This window comes from Crocuta crocuta, unplaced genomic scaffold, assembly GCF_008692635.1.
Source record: "Crocuta crocuta isolate KB4526 unplaced genomic scaffold, BGI_CrCroc_1.0 scaffold179, whole genome shotgun sequence".
Lineage (NCBI taxonomy): Eukaryota > Metazoa > Chordata > Mammalia > Carnivora > Hyaenidae > Crocuta > Crocuta crocuta.
The window spans coordinates 12836802-12860364 of NW_027551568.1; positions in this window are offsets into that span (position 1 = coordinate 12836802).

Here is a 23563-nt window from a genome sequence, read left to right on the forward strand (position 1 = left end):
TCCTTAGCAAACCAGAATGAGACTCGGGGTACTTTCGAGGGTGTGAATGACAAGCTGGGAGGAGTTGGTAGTCCACCGAAGGGGCAGTTGAGGGCCATTAAGCCTAGCCAGCCATTAATCTCCAGGAAGTGCCCAGAGCCAAGGTCGTTATTGCTATTATAAACTAAAAATGAAAAGAAAAAGAGAAAGCACGTAGTTCTTTTTTATGGGTGATACAGTTTCAATTGGCACATATTGAGCATTCCTAGAGATTTAATTAAGCAATCAGATTGCTTGAGTGGTCTCAATATTCAGTGCCTTTTATAGAGTTCTTTAATGACTATGCATAGAATTATTCTGGATACTTTATGGACCATAGAAAGTGAGATTTTATGTCTTCTCAGGAATACAGTGAACCTTTCCACCATTCCTCTAGCTTAAACAAAGGTGTGGTTGTTGGTAGCGATGGTGGTAGTGGTGGTGATTTGGGGTGGCGGGTGGGGCCTTAAGTTTGTGTCTGCAAAATTGTAGCCAAGAGATCAGTGTGAAGATACTTTACTTAAACGGAGAAGCATTTGACTTTACCTCCTCATGATTCATTCCAGTGAAATGTAGTACCAGTGTTGAGTAAAACAAAGAGAGGCAACACATTTAATACTGTATTCTTTCAGTTATTTTCAAGGTCATTTGGGGTATAAATAGTATGTTTAGGATGAAGTATATAGCAATGAATGGAATCTATGAGACCTGCATCCACACACAAAGCAGCACAAGACAGTGATTAAGGGGACTGACTTTGGAGCCAACCACCGGGTTTAAATCTTCACATATTCATGTACCAGCTGTGAGACATTGGGCACATTGCTTAACCTCTCTGTTCCTCAGTCTCTTCAGTTTCAAAATGAAGTTAAAGTAGCTCCTTCTTCTTTGGCTCTTAGAAAGATTAAGTGGATAAATGCAGAGGAAAGCACTTAGAATCGCATACGGCATGTAGTAGGAACTATCAAGTGTTAGCTATCATTATTATGTTCTCACACACAGAAATAAGACAATACGGCAGGGAACAACTCAATGAACAAGGTGTTTGTAAGTAGTGATGAGTGGTGAGTGGTATGTAAAAAGAAAGCAGTGTGAAGTGGGGATGAATTTGTTGGGAAATTCTTCTCTAAGAAGTAACATGTGTGGGAGCTCTGAATTACAGGCACATCTCATCTGACTGTACTTCACTCTGCTGTGCTCCACAGACACCAGGTCATTACAAATTGAAAGTTTGTGGCAACCCCGAGTCTATCAGTGGGGTTTTTCCAACAGCATTTCCTCACATTGTGTCTCTGTGTGACAGCTTGGTAATTCTCACCGTATTTCAAATGTTTTCATTATTTTCCTATGTGTCATGGTGACCTGTCATCAGTGATCTTTGATGTTACTATTGTAATTATTTTGGGGCACCATAATCAGCACCCATCTAAGATGGCGAACTTAATCAATAAATGTATGTGTTCTGACTGCCCTCCTCATCTCTCTCCCTCTCCTCAGGCTTCCCTATTCCCTGAGACACAACAATATTGAAAGTAAGCCAGTTAATAACCCTATGATGGCCTCAAAGTGTTCAAGTATAAGAAATAGTCACACATCTCTCACTTTGAATCAAGAGCTAGAAATGATTAAGCTTAGTGAGGAAAGCATATCAAAAGTTAAGACAGGCCAAAAGGTAGTCCTCTTGGGCCTGTTAGCCAAGTTGTCAATGCAAAGGAAAAGTTCTAGAAGGAAATTAAAAGTGCTGCTCTGGTCAGCATACAAATGATAAGAAAGCAAAACGGGCATATTGCCAATATGGAGAAAGGTTGGTGGTCTGGATAGAAGATTAAACCGGTTACTCTTGGGCCAAAGCCTAACAGGAAGGCCCTAACTCTCTTCAGTTCTGTGAAGGCTGAAAGAGGTAAGGAAGCTGCAGAAGAAAAGCTGAAAGCTAGCAGAGGTTGATTCATGAGGTTTAAAGAAACCACCTCCATGACATCAAATTGCAAGTTGAAGCAGCAAGTGCTAATGAAGAAACTGCAGCAGGCTATCCAGAAGGTCTAGTTAAGACAGTTCATGAAGGTGGTTACACTAAACAACAGATTTTCTTTCTTTCTTTCTTTCTTTCTTTCTTTTTCTTTCTTTCTTTCTTTCTTTCTTTCTTTCTTTCTTTTTTTCGTTCTTTTTTTGTTTTGTTTTTTTTTGTTAAACAACAGATTTTCAATGTCAATGAAACAACCTTCTGTTGGAACAAAATGTCATCTAGAACTTCCATAGCTAGAGAAGAGAAGTCAATGCCTGGCTTCAAAGCTTCAAAGGGCAGGCTGACTCTCTTGTTAATGGCTAATGCAGCTGGTGACTTTAAGTTGAAGCCAGTCCTCATTTATCATTCTAAAAACTGAAGGGCCCTTAAGAATTATGCTGTATCTACTCTGCCTATGCTATATAAATGCAACAACAGAGCCTGGATGATAGCACATCTGTTTACAACATAGTTTACTGAATATTTTAAGCTCACTGTTGAGACCTATTGCTCAGAAAATGAAGTCTTCTTTCAAAATATCACTGCTCATTGACAAAGCACATTGGTCACCCCAGAGCTCTGATGGAGAAATATAGTAGGATTAACATTGTTTTCATGCCTGCTAACATAACACTGTGCAGCCCATGAATCAAAGAGTAATTTCAACTTTCAAGTCTTATTACTCAAGAAATACATTTTGTAAGGCTCTAGATGCCTTAGATAGTGATTCCTCTGATGAATATGGGCAAAGTAAATTGAAAACCTTCTGGAAAGGATTCACCATTCTAGATGCCATTAAGAACATTTGTCATTCATGGAAAGAGATCAAAGTATCAAATGAACAGGAGTTGGGAAGTTGATTCCAGCCCTGATGGATGGCTTTGAGGGACTCAAGACTTCAGTGGAAGAAACAATGCCAGATGTAGAAATAGCAGAGAACGAGAATCAGGAGTGAGGCCTGAAGATGGGACTGCGTGGCTGCTATCAAATGATAAAACTTCAATTGATGAGGAGTTGTTTCTAACGGATGAGTAAAGAAGTAGATTCTTGAGAGGAAAGCTACTCCTGGTGAAGAGGCTGTGCATATTGTTGAAATGACAAGAGAATTTAGACTATCACATAAACTTAGTTGATAAAGCAGCAGCAGGTCTTAGAGGATTGACTCCAATTTAAAAGATGTTCTCCTGTGGGGTAAGATGCCATCAAACAGCACCGCGTGCAAACAGCAAAGATACTGTTCATGAAAGGAAGAGTCTGTTGATGCAGCAAACTTCATTGTTGTCTTAATCTAAGAAACTGCCGCAGCCAAATTGCAGTGTTCACTTTACTGTGGTGGTCTGGAACCAAACCCACAGTATCTCTAAGCTGTGCCTGTATTAGCATCTCTCATGTGAGAACTGGGGGGAGAATTATTCCCAATGCAAGGAACCAAATGCAAAAGGCCATGAAATAGGATTAAGTTTGGTGTGCTTGCGATATAAGAGCAAGGTGGCTGTAATGTGGCAAGAAAGCAGAAAGTGGCTGAGATGAAGCTGAAGAAGTGTCAGAGATCAACCTGCACAAGGTGGTGTAGACCTAACTAAAAAGAGAACTCTAGTTACATACAAATTAGCATCTGTGATTTCTATAACGCCTTCATGAATATGTCTGGCCATATATGTGGAACTATTTGGCAAAATTTGGATATAAACATTCCTAATTCACTTAGGAGTTTGGATTTTATTTTAAATACAGTGAAAAACATTGGAATAGTAGGAGTAAATGTCTGATAACCAGGTTTTGTGTGTGTTTGAAAGCCAGCTCCAGGGGTGATGGAGAGAACAAACTGAGTGTGGGGTGGAGTGGAGAAGGAGACAAGAGTATTGGTCTGTTCAGTCCAACCTTGTGGATTGGGTGATCCTGGCCAATTCAATCCATTTTGCCTCGATTAATTTAACTGGCATTTACTGAGTGTCTACTATGTGCAAACTCCCATGCTAGATGGGAGGAAAAGAAAATAAAAACTTAAATAAAATAGCCTCTTAAATAAAAGAGCCAATAGTCAGTGGGAAAACTAAAACTAAAAATAATAGTTTTACAAGTCCTGGTGATATGCTCTCTATAAGACTGCCACTGGCATGTCGAAAAATGATAAATATATTTACAGGTTCACATGTAATTAGAAAGTGCCATACTCTTCTGAGCAATCAGAGAGATACCTCATCACAAATGAACAATTCTTGTAGGGTGCCTCCCGTGTGAAGTACTTAGCTCTGTGTCCCACAGGGGTAGACGCTCGGCACACATTTGTTAACGGCGAAAGAATGACCTACTCTTTCTTTTTTGTTTCCAGAGAATTTTGCTTGAATCTCTCTTAAATGCTTATTCCATTCTGCATGGCAATAAAATGAGTTGTTCTTCACATGTTAGTAGAGTGTAAGATTGGGAACAAGGGCTGGGAAGAATTGCTCCTTTACAGCACTTTGCTGCAAAATTGACTATTGAAAAAGTCCTCCTTCTTTACGAAAATAGAAGCAGGTGCCGCTGCAGCCTTAATCCTGCAGCTGGATGCAATGAGAGAACCATGCTCCGCACCAATGACTGCATCCCTCCAGGGGACCATTGCCCTGTGCCTGAGAACACTTGCCATATGGGTCTGAGGTCTCAGAAGGGGACTCGAGCTTGGGATTGCTGTTGACCAAACTCCATTCACAGGAAGGCAAGGGGGAAGGTGGGTGAGCACTGTTGCCATTGTTACTGGGTATCTTTCACCAGATCAGGAACAGCCATTGTTTTATATGAGAAGTTTCAGGGGCGCCTGGGTGGCTTAGTCGGTTAAGCGTCCGACTTTTGCTTAGGTCATGATCTCGCAGTTCGTGGGTTCGAGCCCCGCGTCGGGCTCTGTGCTGACTGCCAGCTCAGAGCCTGGAGCCTGTTTCAGTCTGTGACTCCCTCTCTCTCTGACCCTCCTCTGCTCATGCTGTCTCTCTCTCTCTCCTAGAAATAAATAAAACATTTAAAAAATTTTTTATATGAGAAGTTTCAGCATTTTGCTTTATTTTGAGGATACTGTGGAGTTCGGAGAAAACATCACACAATATTAGAAATCAAAAGACTCCTAGTTCCAGCTGTGCCATTAAGTGACCTTGAGAAAGTCACTTCCCCTCCCTGGCCCTTGGTTTATGACTCTTTAAACTGAGGAGACTGAGCTAAATCAGAGTTTCTAGTTTGTCCTGGATCCTCAGGGTTTTTGTTGTGTATCAATGACACACATGACACATTGTGTATCGTTGGGGTCTCTCAAGTTGAGTTGGTGGTTCCCAAATCCTCCCCCTCTTAGGGTACCTCCTCACTCCCAAAACAATGAGGACTTCAAGGAAGGGACTTTGTGTTCCCAGAACCACAGCATCCCCAGCACATTGGGGCACATCAATGATAAACCCCTTGTCTGAATAGCTGCACACAATTTGTAAAGTGCTTTCATACCTTCCCTTTCATGTAATCTAGCATCCAGTCATTTTAAATAAGAGATCAAAACTAAGAAGAAGTTACATTTCCAGCTTTTACTGCCAGTATGTGGACAGTCCAGAAGGTTCCACAGCCAAACACTCTGAAAGAGCAAGATGATGGGTTGTAGAATCCTCAAGCCAGCTTATCTGCTCTTGTTTATTACGAAAGCGAGAAGAAATTGCTATTTTTTAACATTACCATGCAAATTAAATCAGAGGTCACTATGCCTAGATAAATATAGTAGTAACAGCTAATACACATAGTCTAGAAAAAGTTAACTCTAGGAGACCACATTTTTCATATTTTAAGACAATTTCCTTCTATCATATAATACACGTTCATGATTTTTAAAAAAGCCAAGATGAAAATGACCAAAAAAATTACTAATAATTGCCCCAAATGGAGATAATTACTATACACATGTAAGTACCTACCTCCCTGTCTTTTTGCAACATAGAAATGCTTTAACAAAAACTGGATATAGACGCACACTTTTTAATCTGCTTTTTTTCATCCAACAATGTATGATCATCACTGCAGGTCAAGGGGTACATTTCAACAATATTGTTTTTTAAAAGGAACATGGCTTTTTATTATATGGATTACCATTATATATTCAAATCATCACCTAATATTGGAAATATCAGTTTCTTTCCGATCACAAAGTACATGCTTCTGGCTAAATCTTTGCTTCATTGCTGGATCAAAGGGTCTGTATATTTCTTTTTTCTTTATTTTTAAAATTTTTAATGTTTATTTATTTTTGNAGAGCCTCCCCTGTTCATGCTGCCTCTCTCTCTCTCTCTCAGAAATTTAAAAAAACAAAAAACAAAAAACTTTGGATACATGGAGCTCAAAATGTACCAAATTCATCCTCTCCATCTGTAATACATCAAAATGACTGGCCAGGGGGTGCCCAGATTAAACATTATTTCTGGGTGTGTTTGTGAGGGTTTTTTCAGATGAGATAACCATGGGGATCAGTGACTCAGTAAAGTAGCTTGCCCTCCCTAACGTGGGTGGACATAATCCAACCCACTAAAGGCCTAAAGAGAACAAAAGATAGAGGAAAGAGAAGTTTGTCCCTTTTTTCCTTGTCTCATTGATTGAGCGGGGCATTGTATCTCCCACACTTGATGAGATTTACACCATCAGCTTCCCTGCTGTGTATTTAGTATGAAAAAGTGCATTTCCTTCCACCTCCTTAAAAGCAAGGTAATATCACTCTCTGTATTTTTTAAACTCAATTTTAATGTAAAGGGAAGGAAAATTTTTCTGTAGTCTCCCAAACTCCACAGTGGGGCTACTTAGTCCTCATGGCTTTTTCCCACGTTCTATCTTTCTGTCCTCGTCTGGAACAAATGTAAGGAACCTTGGGTCAGTGGCTCAAGTATTTGGCATCCATTCAGGCTGATCTTACTTTGCTTCCTGCCACTCTTTGTGACTGAGCCACAAGTCTAATCTTTCATGTTAGACCCAAGGTCCACTCATGTCTCCTTGAGCTTATTCCCTGGTGAGAAATTTTCTGGTTTCAGGCCTGTGGGGGTTGGAGTGTGGTCCCCCCAAAATATGTTCTTTTATTTGAGAAAAGAGTTTTTGCAAGGTAATTAAGGATTTTGGCATGAGATCATCCTGGATGGGGGGAAGGGGATTTAAGTCCCATAACAGGTGTCCTTAGAAGAGAAGGGGAAAAGGCAGAAAAGAAGAACACGCAGAGCAGAAGGCCACGTGAGGTCAGAGGCAGACAATGGAATTGCCCATAGCTAGAAGAGGAAAGGAAAGATTAATTTAAGGAAATAAATTCTGTGGTTTTGCACCACTAGATCTCTGGTAATTTGCTACAACAGCCATATGAAACTACACAGGACCCTACTAAGGACCCCCGTTCTGAGCCTTCTCTCAGCCAAGTGTCACAGGAGAGCTGGTGGCCTGTCTACTTAAATCCCATCCCGTCCATCAGACAAACATTTATTGAGCACCTAAAACATAGCAGGTCTTCTTCTAGGTGCTACATGACAGCAAAAGTAAAGATGTAGTCCTTGCCTTTGAGAGCAAACATGAACTGAATACCTACTCTGCTATCTACAGGGCTCTTGTGGGCACAGACATTAGAGCTATTTCATAAAGTGCCTCATGGGCCATGCTAACAGCTTGGGATTTACACAGCAGATGAAAAATCTTTAGAGACTTTTACATAACTAATACCCACAACCTCCACCCCGGGCTCCTCTGATACTAGACTTCCTTGACATCTATTCTTGGGCCAGCCTAACATCTGCCTGTGGCCTCTGTGGCTCTCTCTGGTTCTCCATCAGCTTGCCCTGGCTTCCCTTATGGCCCACACTTAAGTTTCATCCAATGTCCATTCTCTAGGTGTCCATGGTCATGGTCACTGGCCGAGAGTAAACAGCTAGTCTTAGCCCCCGACCTCATCTGATCTCTCAGTTGGGCCCAGGTGTGCTACATTAATTGATTTGTTCATTCAGTCAAGAAATACCTACTCAGCACCTACTATTTGCCAGTTCCTGGTTGTACAAAAATGAATAAAATACAGTCTTTGTCCTTAATATGCCTACCATCTGTGTTAGTCTGGTTGGGCTGCCATAACAAAATACCACAGACCGGTCACTTAAACAACAGAAATTTATTTTCTCGCAGTCCTGGAGGCTAGAAATCCAAGATTAAGTTGCCAGCATGATTGGTGTCTGGCGAGGCTTTTCAGTTTATAGATGCCACCATCTCGATGTGTCCTCCCACGGCCTTTCCTCAGTGTGTGCATGTTCCTGGTGTCTCTTCCTTTTATAAGGACACCAGTCCTATTGATTTAGGGACCCCTATGACCTCATTTTACTTTAATTACCTCCTTAAAGGCCCTCTTTCCAAATGCGGTCACACTGGATATTAGAACTTCAACATATGAATTTTGAGGAGGACACACGTCTGTCCATAGCATCATCTATGTGGAAAAGTGAGATATGTATAGGCAGTTGCCATAAGGTGAAACAAATACCATAAAGGTTTTATGTATTTCTGGGCTGGAGCTTCTCATCTATCCAGGAGCACCTTAAAAGAAGAGAAGAAGTGGGGCGCCTGGATGGCTTAGTCGGTTAAGCGTCCGACTTTCGCTTAGGTCATGATCTCACGGTTCATGGGTTCAAGCCCCGCGACGGGCTCTGTGCTGACTGCCAGCTCAGAGCCTGGAGCCTGTTTCAGTCTGTGACTCCCTCTCTCTCTGACCCTCCCTTGCTCACGCTGTCTCTCTCTCTCTCCTAGAAATAAATAAAACATTTTAAAAAAAAATAAATTAAGCATTTAAAAATTAAAAAAAAAAAAAGAAGAAGAGAAGAAGTTACTGAGGTGGAGGAGACAAAGCAGGGAAATCCAGGCAGACAGAACAGTCTATATAAAACAAAAACATAAAACAACCTTGTCTGTCAGGTGGATGGCTGAGATCATGGAGATGAGGCTTGGAAGTCACCGTCACAACATGCTGTCACCTGCCTCCCTCTTCTCCCCTCTGCCACAGTCTCGTTTTCCATGTGCCGGTCATTCTACCCTCCCTCCTCACTCCACTCAAAGTATTACTGCCTTAGGTCTCAGTCCTGGAAACATTTAAAATAGCAGCCTATTTGCTTCTATAAAACATAGTTCACAAAACACCTTCATCATGTCATTTGACCCATAAAAACTGCCCAATGAAGGGAAACAAATATTATTATATTCATATATGTACTGAAACCAAGATTCAAATAATTGTAGTAGTAGTAGTAGTAGTAGTAGTAGTAGTAGTAGTAGTAGTAGTAGTAGTAGTAGTAGTAGTAGTAGTAGTAGTAGTAGTAGTAGTAGTAGTAGTAGTAGTAGTAATAGTAAGTGTCTTGCCCAAGGTCAGAGTGCTCTGGTGGAGTTAGTTTAGGGCCAAAGCCCAGGCCACCTGCATGATGGTCTAGTTTCTCTCTTTTACACCACCTGCATTTTTCTCTGCTCTGTGCCTTGTGTGTCATACTTCTCCAGTAATGCATCTACATTTTGACAGAACTTTCTGGAAATAATGTGTTAACCAGTAGAAAAAAAATTTCGGAGTGGGAATGTTGGGCCTGGCAAGATATTTTTTGGCTAGGCAGCCCTGTCAAAGCCCATTGAATCACACATCTGCCTCACAAAGGACCAACCCAGAGCAAAGCCCATGGGTATATTTTGCCGAAAGGAGCAAATTAAAGCACTTCCAAGTCAGGAAATGCCAAGCTAGGCTTTTCTGTGGTGTTAACTTACTGGCTCAAAGACGACCAAATAGTAATTTACCTACAACCTAGCCCGTTACCCAGAATCCTTCACTGGATCTTTGTCAATGTTGCCAAGGCAACAACAACTCTCACCACTTTGGTAATTTTTAGTTTCAATCACAAACTTCATATTGACTTGGCTGAAGGTCTGATGCAGCAAAACTTTAATTCACTGGAATGCATGAGGAATAAATTCTTTTAGTTTCCAACAAATCTGACACTTTAATCCTTAAAAAATTCTGTCCACTTTGGATGGGAATTTCTCTAGAATTCTTTTCTTGTATCTACATCTTCCTCACATAATCAATGAAGCCTAATTTAGTTGAAGTATTTCGGGATGACTCAGGTGCTAGAGTGTCCTTTCCAAAACACAAATCCAACTGCAAGATAGAAATCTAAACTCTTCTAGTTTGGGAAAGTGCCTGCACATTTCACCCTAACATACCTCTCTGATCTCATATTCTCTTTCTCTCCATGTTCCCTATACTCCAGGAATATGGGAGCCACCATTACTTTTGGAACATTCCTAGAACACACCATTTTCTTTCTTATCACTGAGTGTTTATACAAAGGGTGGCCCTTGGAAGTCCTTCATTCTCTTCTTCCTTTAGAACATTTTTGCTCAACTTTAACTTATGGAGCTAGTGTACCATCACCTACACAAAGCCTACTAAAAACCTTTCAAAACCATGTCTTCACATAATCCCAGAGTACTTGGTGCCTACCCCTTTATTACAAGTACTTAGGTTCTGGCTCCCTTACGCCATCTTTGCACTCTATGTCTACTTAGCACAGCCTTGACCTGGCATAGGTGCTAAATACATAGTTCTGATTACTACCACATAAACAATTACTAAACTCTTATTCATAAATACTACTTGGTGTTTCCTACATACCAGAAACTGTAATGGGGACTTTTATGTATTTCTCATTTAATTCTCATAAGAACTCAGTAAGTCCAGAGCCCAAAATCAAACCAGTTCTCCCGTCTCCCAAATCCAGGCTTTTCTTCTATATAATGTGGTACAGCACATGCTAGTGAAATCCACATCCTATAGTAAAAGCTGAGTGGTTTTTAATAACTTGGAGAATGATTCGTGGCCTGGATGCCATGCTACACTTGGATAGCAAAGGGACTGGGTGGGTTGAAGGAGAGCAGGACCCAACCGTTTGTATGGATTGAGAGGGTCTGAGCAGGAACAGAGGTCAGAAAGATGACATGCAGGGTAAAAAGAAGGGTGCAATAGCTGGAAAAGGCAAATAAGTCTTAAAAATCTAGAATCTAGAATAGCAGTCACATATTTAATTGTTTAAATTAAACAACTCTGTTTAATTAAGTTAAAGCAAGCCAGACCACTTCCACTAAGAAATCTTCTCTTTTTCATTTCTACTGAGTCTCATGGCCCTCTGGGTCTAATGTCAGTTTGACTACTTCTGATACGTGTAAGAGTGTAAGAAGTATTTTACATTCACCTTCCCTCCCCTATAGGAAAATAGTGTATGCATGATGAAAAAAGGTAGTTGGTGCTGGACCTCCATGTGGAGACCATCAGAGGGCAGGACCAATAGAAGCATTGACAGGCTGGATTCCAGAAGGGAGGTGGAGCCCAGTATTTCTAGATAATATACTTTTCAAAGGAAACTGGAAAGTCATATCAGTAAGTAAATCATCTGATTTTTAAAGTGAGGGGCAGCTGGGTGGCTCAGTCAGTTATGTGGCTGACTTCAATTCAAGTCATGATCTCACAGCTCATGGGTTCAAACCCTGCATAGGGCTCTGTGCTGACAGCTCAGAGCCTGGAGCCTGCTTCAGATTCTGTGTCTCCCTCTCTCTCTCTGCCCCTCCCCCGCTCACACTCTGTCTCTCTCTCTCTCAAAAATAAATAAACATTAAATTTTTTAAAAATCATCCACTAAAGTGAGAAGATTATGCAAATATGCTTACAGGATTATGTGGGGTCCAGCTAAATCTTGAACTTTACTGGGCTTAACCATCATCCAGGAATCTTGTTAAAACACAGATTCTAGGGGCCCACTCAAGGGCCCACTCAAGAGTCTCCAGTCTATATGTCTCTGTGGAATCTGAAAATGTGCATTTCTTACAATAGCCTAGGTGAGTTGATCCTGACAGGGGCCATGCATGGAATAGCACTTGCTGAACATCAGTAGTACCAGCTCCAGCATTCAGGCAGCCTGTTTCGTACCTTGGATCTAGAAATTTAGAGGAAAGAACTGGAAACAGGAGACATCAGAACAAACTCTGATCCTGGAACAGGATTGTAGTCTCATATATCCTTAAGAGCTTCTCTTGGAAAATGTGCTGCAAAATAAGACAGGGGTTAGATAGCAAATGTCCAGAAAAGTTCTTATACCCTAGCCCGAAACTAGGAAAAATTCACGAAGCCGAAAGATGGCCATAGAATGTGTTGATCACAGAGCTACAAACATAATTAGGAAATGAGACACAGAAGAGGAGAAATTTAAAGACCTGACATAAATTGGCTTAGAGAAGTCAAGTTCAAGTAGTAACTCACTAACAAATCTTCAAGCACAAGGTGGAGTTTGGGAGAAGATGCTGAACAGCTGTTCTCTCTTCTCCGTGGAGGCTTGGCTAATAATACCTGAGTTTCCAGAACAGTGGGAGGGGCTGCAGTAGAAAAAGTATTCCCGTACCCAACAGCTATACTAGATAGGCAGTGATTGCCATAGAGCCCTGCTAGATTCTTACCATTTAGATCTTTAAAATCAGGTAAATGATAGACCCTTAGCATATTGAGGGACCCATCCCCTTCCAGTGTTTCTCAAAGTGCAGGACTCTGGCCTGGTCCTAGAAGAGAAGATGTTTTGGTGCCACATAGACACAGAATTATGTGATTTTGGATTGCAAAGGGGAAAGGGACTCCCTTTTCATTTCTCTTTCATTACTTGGTCATGTCAAGGAGAAAGTCTCCCTGAGGTGCTTTCTCAACTCTCTGACCCTTGCCAATCTGCTTTTTGAACAGAAGAGAGAAGGCTTCAGTGGCAGAGCATTAAGCAGGCAACAGCGTGTACAAGGATTGATTGTCAACGTTTTGTGTCACGGTATTTCTTTTTTTGATTTCCTGTATGGTGAGTGATGCTGATTTTCCATTTTAAGGCCATGATAGAAAGTTTCCTTTTAAATAAATAAAGTTAGGGAGGCAAAGTCCACTGAATTATAGAGAAATATCAGGCAAATGATACTGATGAATGATCACCATAGCTCAAAATTGCACAGATGGTACATGGAAAAATGATGTTTTGGAAACACTGATCAAGCCTAAGCGGCTCCTTTATGAACGAGAAAAACTGGAGCTCAGAAAATTAAAGGTCATTCTTGGTTTCAAGCATAATTTACAGATGAGCTGGGACTGGAGACAGGCTTGCTTAGGATGGAGGAGTTGGGGACTGGAGATTCCATGGTGCATCTGAAGCATCTCTGTTTAGCACAGTGACTGGTGCACCCAGCTTATGGCCCATGGATAAAATGGGTCAATTTCATCCCAACACTGTGGCCACCCTCTGTGTTAATTGGCAGGTGAGAGCTTCTTAGTTCACTATCTATAACATGAGCATCTAATTCAGGATATTACTTGAGTGCAAAAGGAAGTACTACACACGAACATATCTCATTAAACTCTACAAGGTCTCAACATGTAAGGCACAGAAGGTAGAAACCCATAACTTACTGCTACTTTTCACACTCTCCTAATATTAATATTTTGGTGGCTGGAAAGCAATATGAATTTTCTCACTGGCTTTATCCTATTTTGAATAAAAAGGAGGTAATTAAACATAGTTTGCAAATATTTTATTTTTTTCCTGATGCATATAATATTTTTCAGCAGTAATCTAAATGACACAATATTGCTACAGAGCTCTAGGTTTATCTCCTTCAAGCATATCAAGGCTTTACTTCATTAAATGGGCAAGAATGCCTCATAATTAGTATGCTCAAAGACCAGCTTCGGCAAAAATGGCCTTTGCTTATGTTGTTTGGAGGCAAATAGGTAGTCTTAAGGACTTATGAGGAGATTGCATTCTTTAGAAGATGCACAATCTCTTTGAAATAGGGTTCAAACTATTTTATGGGTTATTAATCCATCTTTCAGATATGGTAAAGGGTAAACTTCAACTAGGCCTTATCCAAGTAATCATGAATTCCTAATGAATATGGCCAAATTAACAAGTTTTTGCTATAAATATATGCAGTGAGATTTGGTCAATGTAAATGCAGTATTTTTAAAAATTGAGATTATTAGCAAACCGTCAGGTTCAATCCAATAAAGAACCAAAGGGGAAAAAATTCATTTGCAATCAGCCTGCCAGAGATATTATAAAAATGAATGATTTCTAACCTCTGGTAACTCAAACCTGTAACATCCGTTGTATTGCACAAATAGATCATTCAGAAAGGTAAAGGTTACTTCCAAAAATAATAATTGTATAAAGGTGCTCCATTCCTCTGTAAATTAAAGACACAGCCTCATTCCTACTTTCCATGCTGAACAGAACACTGGAGGAACCTATTAATAGCATCGTTAGTTTCAAGGAGGCGGCTTACATGGAATTTGGATCTTAATGTACAGAAATAGATACTCATCTACTCTCCCAGCAATGCAACAAACTTAATGGAATAATCTTTTCAAAATGAAAACTCTGCCCTAATGAAAGTCCTCTTTTTCACTAAAATAAGAAAGTGAAGCAACAAAGGCAAGACTCTCCATTTACATGAATGATGTCACAGCTTCACCAGAAATGTATATTTAAGCCTGGGGATTATTTGTTGGAAATTTTAATGTTAAACTACCTACAGAATACATTTAGCTGTAGATAGTACAAACCAATAGACATTTAAAAAATTCTTTCTGAAAATGGAGCTTATAAATATTTATTTTAAAGGATCAACAGGGTAAGTTTTCTGTTGCTTAAGCAAATTTAATACCACCATGTAAAATAGCTGAAGTTAAAGAGAATTGGTATATTTAAACCTGTAATATGTGAAGACTGTAGACTGGAGTTTAGAATAGCAGACTTTATTTTCATTTCCCAGAAACCAATTTTATAGTAGACTAAACTGCCCTTGGAAACAAGGTGTGTGTGTGTGTGTGTGTGTGTGTGTGTGTGTGTGTGTGAGAGAGAGAGAGAGATGAGAGCACAGATATCATCAGGTATCTGAAGGGCATCTTAAGAAAGAGTGATGGGATTTGTTCCTTGTAGAACAAACTTACAGTGTGAATCCTGCTTCCTGGAATTCTGTAATCTGCAGCCTTGCAACTAAATATGGTGACCCTGGCCCAAGAATGGGACAGGAATTAAATTTTGATGTTTCCGAAGATGGAAATTAACCACCCCTCTCTGCATCCATGCACCTTTGCAGATTTGTCCTCCAGGAGGAGGGGTCTATTTCCTCAGTCTCTGAATCTGAGCTGACCTCAGGATTTACCTTCACCAACGGACTGTCTCCTGATGATGACATGTCAATTCCAAATCCACAGCTCAAGAGCCCTTGCACACTTCCCCTCTTGCTCCTAGAACCCTGTCACTATGAGGTCAACAAGCTAAGTTTGCTGGGGGATGAGGGCCACAGGGAACACAGATGAGCCATTCCAGCAGATGCTATCCTAGACCAGACAAACGCCATCAGTCTTCTGGCTGACCGCAGAGACATGAGTAGGCCCAGCCGAAATCAGCCTATTCAGCAGAACCACCCTGCTCATTGATTCAGGAGCAATAACTAATGGTGGTTGTTTTAAGCCAGTAAGATTTGGGGTGGTTGTTTATGCAGTAAAATCTATTCCTCCCACGATGAATTCTAGGCTATAAAGAGTATTGCCCTTTGAGTTTCACATCAGGCAAATGGATGAATGTGGGGCATAAAACTTCCAAAAAGACAAGTATATATCTGAAAGGATAAAGTGTAGCCCTGAGTAAGTAGAGATGCTTTCTTTCAAAGACCACATGGCTTATGCGTGGTAGCTGGACCAGTGAGATGGAGCTCCAGCCTATGTGAAAGAGACTTTGCTCTAGTTGTGGTCTAGCAGTATTAGTAGGCTGGCAAAGGGCCTGCGAGGAAGATGTACAGAGGATAGGCTCTTCTTGCTTCGGGGTCAAAGCAGAATGGAGAACCTCTATAGGCTGTCCAGTCTCCCAATGTTCTCTCAGCCTCCCAAGGGAGTTCACCAGTCTTTTTGTCAATCAGATGGATGGGATTAAAGTGATTTGGATTAATAAGAATGCTTCCACTCTGTAAACTGTAGAGCCATTCTTAACCTGCTACATTACAATAAAAGATCTTTCTCTATCGCATTTAATACTCTTGATCTTGAAACTACTTTGAGTGGTATTAATATTGTTACTCTGCCTCTCTTTTGTTAGTATTGGCCTGATTTAATTTGTTACCCTTGTTTTAAGAAGCATGTAAGGTGACATGTATTTAAAAACACATGATAATCAAACACTGAGNGTTAATGTACATCCAGGGTTGAGTACCACTGGGCTAGAGCTCTCCTGTTTCCTACCTACTGGGCAGAATATTTAGCATAGATTTATGCCTCCTCTGCACCACCATTTCCCCCAGGTTTTGTTGAAAACACCTGGAATTATATTTCTTTCAGATTTTTTTTTTTTACATTATGCTTCTTATGTTCTGGGAATCTTTTCCACTTAATTTCAGCCTCATTAATAACAATTATTTAGGCATAATTATGAGCTCAGCTGGTTCCTTTGCTCATCAGTGTGTCTTATATTCATCCTCCCTTCTATGGCGTTTACATGCCAATCAAGATGCTTTCAGTCACAAAGAACAGACACACACACACACACACAAACAGTTGTTTGCAGAGTGGGGGCATTTTGTATCTCACAACTAGAAGCCTGGACATAGCCAAGGTCGTCTAATTTAGCAGCTCTACCATGTCATCAAGGTGCCAGATGTCCCCCATCTTTCTGCTCTGCCAGGCCCAGCATACCAATGAGGCCTTTTATGGTTTTAAAATGACAATAGCACTTCCCAGTGTCACTTGTAGATAAACAACATCTAGACAGAAAAGATGTCTTCTCCAATAGGGCTCAAGGAGAACTTTTCCCGGAAGCACTCCAGCACCAATCCCCTCTCCCATCACTGGCAAGGAGATGAGACCATGAAGATTGGAGTAGCCTAACCATAATTCATCCCTTGTGGCTGATGAAGGGCCAGCCTCCTCTGTGTGTGCCTGTCTGGTATTTAGAAAGTCTGAATTCTTTTAGCAAGAAAGAAGGGGAGAATGTTAACTTAATGGTGTTTGCTATAATACATTTCAATTTTTTTCATTTGTTATGTTGTATTTCTTCAAAAAAAGATGCAGAGGTGGTGAACTTACTGGGATTTTTTTTTTAATTTTAGAAAATATCTTAATCCAAAAAAAAAAAAAAAAAGAAAATATCTTAATCCTTGGGGCACCTGGGTGGCTCAGTCGGTTAGGCATCTGGCTTTGGCTCAGGTCATGATCTCGTGGTTCATGAGTTCAAGCCCCTTGTTGGGCCCTGTGCTGACAGCTCAGCCTGGAGCCTGATTCAGATTCAGTCTCCTTCTCCCTCTGCCCCTTCCCCGCTTGTGCTCTGTCTCTGTCTCTCTCAAAGTATAAATAAACATTTAAAAAATGTTTTTTAAAAAAGAAAATACCTTAATCCTCAAAATTGAATGATGCTTTGGATAGGTAGGTCAGCCTTGGCTCTAAATACTTTCTCGCAGTATATGTTTCACCAGTGATCCAATTTTGAGCCAGCATCTTTAAAAATGAGAGGTCCATTTGAAAACAAAATGCATATGAAATAGAAGCATCATATGCAATGTGAAAGACACATTACAAAATGGAGAAGAAAGTTGCAAATATCAGAGACAAGAGATCATTTAAAAATATGGGGTAGGGGGAGAAAATACCAGTGCATATTGGGGTGTCTCAAATCCATTCCCACTCATAGCAACCAAGGATGCCTGAAGAAAAACTCACTCCTGGTCTGAAACAGAAATATAAAAGACAAGTCCAAAACATTTTGTCAAATGAGAAAGCAAAGAGAAAATTAAAGACTATTAGGATCATATTGAAAGGAACTGAAGAAGCTCCTACTGGCCAAAGATGGAATAATTTGAAAAAGAATGCATTGTATTGTAACACATCGATTTATTAGAATCTATCAGTTTACAATGATGTCTAAAAACAAAACAAAAATAAGCAAAAACATTTTGGTTGATCATCATTGGAAGTAGCTAGAGCACAGGCCATTTATTCTAAAAACTAGTAATTAAAAAAGAAAAAAAGCATTTCTTTTGCCTTTTTGGCATAAACTGCACCTCAGGGTAACACAAAGGTTGATGAGGGGAAGCTTGTATTACAGAAATATTTCAGCTAGTAGATAAGAAAAGAATGACTGAGTTGGAGCATCACCATTTTACAATAGACAATAATGGATCTTGACATTGACCATTAATAACTGCCTCACATCACAAAATGAGAACCAGACATTAGCACCTCCTCACAGAAAGATCTGTGAAGTATTCTTGCCAAAAACTTATACCTGAATTTGATCAAGGCTTTAAATAAATCAAACTATCAATTTACAGGAAACAAAGTGAACAAAGAAACAAGGTAAATGGTACCAAGGACAATATTCAGCAAAATATAGGTAGTGGGAAACTCCACAGAACAGACAATGCAGTTTCTTGTACAAATAAATGGTGGTGAATGATAGAAGAAAAAGAAAGAAGTGGTAGATTAAGATTTCAGAGACATGAGCAAAGTGCAGAGTATAGACCTTATTTAATTCTTATTCAAACAAACTATAAAACAAATTATGAGACAATGAGGGAAATTTGAACACTGATTGGATATTTAATGATATTAATGAATTGTTGTTGGTTTTTACAGTTAAGCGTGTTTCTTTTCAAGTGAATCTTTGTTTTTCCAAGATATATGATGAAATTGTTTACAGCTGAAATGATACCATGCCTGAGATTTGTTTCAAAATAAGTTGGTGAGAAGTCAGGAAAAGTTAGATGGAACAAGGTTGGCAGTAGTGGTTTAAACTGGGTGATGATGGGTGTTTGACGGGTGGTAACACTCTTCTGCCAATCTTATACATGCTTGAAATTCACCATAAGAAGATTTTTTTGTGTTTTCTAAATTTATTTTATTTAATTACATTTTAATAACAAGTCTAACTCCAGTTGGATTCTAGTTTCTTGGCAAGCAACCATGATGGTTAATTTTATGTGTCAACTTGCTATGCCCAGATATTTGGTCAAACACTATTCTGGATGTTTCTGTGAGGCTGTGTTTTTGGATGAGAGTAACATTTAATACCAGACTTTTAGTAAAGCAAATTGCTTTGCCTTATGTGATGGGCTTCATCCACCCTTTGAAGTCCTGAATGGAACAAAGACTGACCTCCTGCAAACAAGGAGGGATTCCTTTTTTAAATTATTTTTTTAATTCAAATATAATTAATAGTGTTAGATTGGTTTCAGGCATATATTATAATGATTTAACAATTCCATACATTACTGAGTGCTCATCACAGAAGCGTACTTTTGATCTCCTTCCCCTATTTCCTCCTTCCTCCCACCTATTTCCTCCTTCTTCCCACCCACCTTCACTCTGACAATCACCAGTTTGTTTCCTACATGAGTCTGGTTTTTTGTTTGTCTCTTTCTTCTTTGTTCATTTGTTACAAACAAGTAGGGGTTCTGTCAGCAGACTGCCTCCCTGAGTCGCCAACCCGCCCACCTTCCTTGAAGATTTGGACCTGCCAGTCCTTAAAATCAGTCAACAAGCCAACCAACCAACCAGCCAGCCAACCAACCAACAAAGAAACAAAGAAACAAGCACATCTTGTTACTTCTGTCTCTCTGGAAAATGCTGATTAATACCGCAACCTTGGTTTTTCTTTCAGGAAGGTCGTAACCCTTTGGCTTCCTCCTTGGTACTCCAAAATTTCACCACATCCATGGCAAATAATGTCTGACTCTGGCTCAGGGAATGCTTGCTGAGTGCTTTGTTCTGCTTCCCTATTCTCTCCTGTTGAATCACTCTTTGCTGGTTCGCTCCATTCCCTCTGTTTCCTAACTTCCATCTTAAAATTTTGTACACTACTGTCCTTTTTCCATTCATTCTGTAAGAATCCCTTCACTGAATCTTTCATGATCTTCAGCCATGTATGTGATTATTTTATTCTTAGGCCTGTCTATGGAGTCTTTTATTTCAGCAATCCTATTTTGAAATTCTAAAAAACTACTTCAAATTCAGTCCCCTGCCACTTACAGCCTCTGTGACCTTGGGCAAGTTATTTAGCCTCTCTGTGCCTTAGTTTCCTTTTCTATAAAATAGACGTCTTAATAGTACCTAGCCCATAGGATTTTTAGAGAATTAAATAAGGTCAGGCATGAAAAAGGCAGCACATGGAAAAGACTTAAGATGAAATGCTCAATAATTATTAACTTCCAGAGAATCTTCTTTTTATTTTTTTATATATGAAGTGCTCTCAACTCTCTTTGAAAATAGTGATTAGAATTTTCAAAATTTTATATGCCTTTTTTCCATTAACTCTATTTCCATGGAATTTTCCCCTCTATTTTTTTAGATTGGTTTGCTATTTTATTTGTGCAGTTTTTCAGATATTTGGTGATTCTTGGCTTCCTGTTTATGCTAAGAAAGAGTATACATAATGATTAAATATTAGTACTGAGCACAAGAACATTATAACTTTCATGGGCTACTTCCTCTGTAAAAAATGTTTAAATTATAGTTTATTACTTCATTGTTCTAAAATAAACATAATCCATGCTGGATTAGACTCGTTTTTTAAATTCTGGTCTTAAAAAATTATTGGATCATTTTCTTGGGCTTCTAACAATGTCATGGACCAAGGCACCACACTTATTGCACCTAATGGAGAAATTGGTCCTCGTAGTAGAGGAAGTTGTTCTCAGCACAGGTGACAGTGGATTGTAATTTCAAGGGTTCACATGAAAGAGGCTAAGGTCTCTTTGTACAGTACATGAGGAATGTGTGTGCCTTTGGGATGTGGGGGCCCCACTACTGGCAGCAGGCAGACTTTGCCTGGGGTATGAGCCTGCACTTCTCTCCATCTCTAAGGCACAAGTTAAGGAAACCCAGGCAAATCAACCATTGTATCAGGAATGGTTCTCATAGATTTATGCTGAGGGCAAATTGTAAAGCTAACCACTCTCAAAGCACTGGACAGGCTCAGCTATGGGGCAGCATTTTAATTAGTAACCTTGCCAGCTCTCTCAAGACCTCTCTTAACTTCCAGCCATTGCCAGATATTGTGGTTTTTCCAAGGTTCTTTCAGGGAACTTTACTCTTTCAGAGGTCTTCTTTTCATAACCTGCAGTGTGTCACCCATTGCCCCTTAACTGCTTCATCATAGATTTGATCCTTTTTCTGTATATCTCCCAGAAATTCCTCAGTGTTATTGGTCTGCCGAAGTCATTGCTCCTGGCTTTCCAGTACTCTTGAAATTCATCCTATTTTTACCTTTCTTCTGTTATTTCAGTAAGGCTAGGGTAGATGGAGAAAAGTTGCCAATTGGGCTTAATAATCATTTTAAGCTGATGTGTAAAATATTAAATGTATGTTTTAGATAATATGTTAAGTTTGAAGAAAGAAACATGATAGCAACTGGTATAGCCACCTGGGTCTCCCCAAGTCTTCTGGCTTACTGAGCCATCTTCTACAAAGTGTACTATTTTATTCAAAATCTGAATGGGAGGTTCCTTTCAGCTCATTACATTGCAACATAGTTTTCCTACCCCTTTGGAATTTTCTCATTTCTCTCTACCCTATGATTCCCAGTGATTAATTACTGTGACTTTATAGTAATTCTTAAAATCAAGTAGTATGATTCCTACAGCTTTGTTTTTTTTTCTTTTCAAAATTGTTTTGACTATCAGAAGTCATTTGTTTTTTCATATAAATTTTAAAAGCAGTTTGTGTATGTGTGTGTGTGTGTGTGTGTGTGTTAAAATATACATATTTCAATATATATTGAAAAGTTTGCTTGAATTTTGATTCGGATTGCATTCAATTTACAGATCACTTTGGGGATAATTGAGTATTTCATTTTTTATTGTCTTTGAAATTGTCTTTTGGTTTCCACAGATTTATTGTTAGTGTATAGAAATGAAACTGATTTCTTTGTGTTCATCTTTTATCTTGTAACTTTGCTGAACTCACTTATTAGTCCAAAGAGTGTTTTTGTTATGCCTTGGAATTTTCAACACAGGCAATCATGTCATTTACAAATAAAAATAGTCTCACTTCTTCCTTCCTAGTTTACATGGTTTTCAAGGCTTTTTCTTGCCTTATTGCACTGGCTACAATTTTCAATCTAATGCTGAATACAAGTGGTTAATGCCGGTTTCTCATTTTAGGGAGAAGGCACTCAGTCTTTCACCACTAATAATGTTACCAGAAGTTTTCTAGAGATACTTATTATCAGGAAGTTATTATTATTGAAGAAGTTCTGTCTTTATTGGGAGATTTTGTCCTGAGTGGATGCTAAATTTTGTCAAATGTTTTTCTATATCATTTGGTGCTAATAATGGTTTTTCTCCTATGGAAGGCTAATATGGTGCTCTACTGCAATAGTCAGGTTTCTCCAGAGAAACAGAATCAAAATAATAAATATATTCATTATACGTAACTGGCTCATGTGAGTTATAGAAGCTGGCAAGTCCATAATTTGAAAGCCAATGCCCCAGATTGAGTCTGAAGGCTGGTAGGCTGCTGAAGAACCAAGAAAAGTTGACGTTCCAGATCTAAGACTATGAGACAGAAGAATTACCTCTTATTCAGGAAAGGGTTAACCTTTTGTTTTTTCAGGTCTTCAAGTTATTTGGATGAGGCCCACTCATGTAATGGATGGTAAACTCCTTACTTACTCTACTGATTCAAATGTTAATCTTATCCAAAAACACCTTCACAGAAATACTTAGAATAGTGTTAAGCCAAATGTCTGGGCACACTGTGGTCCAGTTAAGCTGACACATGAAATTAATCATTACAACTACAGTGATTGATTTCGAATATTCAAACAGCTTTACATTCTCAGGATACACTCTATTTGGTCATGGATTCCATTATCTAATATTTTTGCTGAAGGTTTTTGTGATAGGGTCATGAAAGATTTTAGTCTGTAGTTTTCTTTTCTTGTACTGTATTTGTCTGGTTTTAATATTGGGGTAATGGTGGCCTTGTAAAATCAGTTGGAAATTATTCCTTCATCTTTTGTTTTCTGGAAGAGATTATGTAAAATTGGTGTTATTTATTCTGTAAATGTTTGGTAGAATTTGCCAGTAAAACTATCCATGCCTGGATATTTCATTTCAGAAGATGTTTAACTATGAAATCAATTTCTGTACTAGTTACAAGGCTATTCAGATTAGTTATTTCAATTAGGATGAATTTCAGTAGTTTGTGGTTTTCAAAGAATTGATCCAGTTTTTAAAATTATCAAATGTATATATATAGAGTTGTTTGTGGTTGTAATGTCTACAGTCTGTAGTGATATCCTATCTTTCATTTTTAATATTGGTAATTTGTGTCCCTCTCCCCCCTCCTCCTCTGTCTTTCTCTCAAAATTGCTAGAGATAGCTCCACTTTACTAATGTTTTTAAAGAGTCAGTTCTGGCACAATCAATTTTCTTTACAGTTTTACTCCTTTTTTGGTTTTTATCTTTTGGGTTTCAATGATTTCT